Source organism: Arachis hypogaea, chromosome 17 (genome assembly GCF_003086295.3).
Source record: "Arachis hypogaea cultivar Tifrunner chromosome 17, arahy.Tifrunner.gnm2.J5K5, whole genome shotgun sequence".
In the NCBI taxonomy this organism is placed as follows: domain Eukaryota; kingdom Viridiplantae; phylum Streptophyta; class Magnoliopsida; order Fabales; family Fabaceae; genus Arachis; species Arachis hypogaea.
In genome coordinates this window covers 82,570,989-82,571,839 of record NC_092052.1, presented here as the reverse complement: position 1 = coordinate 82,571,839, position 851 = coordinate 82,570,989, and positions in this window count along the sequence as shown.

Genomic DNA, 851 nt, shown 5'->3' with positions numbered 1-851 from the left:
TCTTGATTTGTAGCCACATGTTCTACCACTGAGCTATAGACCCTTGAGATGAATCTTTCCATCTCCCATGACTCGGAGGTGGAAGCCTTTGTCTTCCCTTTCCCTTTTCTGGAGGTTTCTCCGGTCTTAGGTGCCATTAATGGTAATGGAAAAACAAAAACCTTATGCTTTTACCACACCAAACGTATAATGTTGCTCGCCCTCGAGCAAAAGAAGAAAGAATAGAAGAAGAAGAAGAAGATATGGAGGAGATGGGGGGATGTGTGTATGGATGTGAGTGGTGAATAGAAAACAGAAGGGATGGTCATGAATGGAGAAAGAGAGGGTGAGGTGGGTAGGGATCCTGTGAGGTTTCACAGATCCTGAGATGATCCTGTGGTGTCCACAGATCTTGAGGTGATCCTGTGGTGTCTACAGATCCGGAGGTGTCAAGGATTTACATCCCTGCACCCATTAGGCATGTAAAATGCCATTGCACACAACTCTTGGCGTTCAGCGCCAGGTTGGTGCCCATTTTGGGCATTCAACGCCCATTTGTTGGCCATTTCTGGCGTTGAACGCCAGAACCATGCTTGTTCTGGGCGTTCAGTGCCAGCTCTTCTCCAGGGTATCATTCTGGCGTTCAGCGCCCAGATGATGCCCATTTTGGGCGTTCAGCGCCCAGATACTGCCCATTTTGGGCGTTCAGCGCCAGAACCATGCTCTGTTCTGGCGTTGAACGCCAGGCAGGTGCTTCCTCCAGGGTGTGATTTTTCTTCTGCTGTTTTTGATTCCGTTTTCAATTTTTTTGTTTATTTTGTGACTCCACATGATCATGAACCTATAAAGACATATATCTAAGAAAAATATAG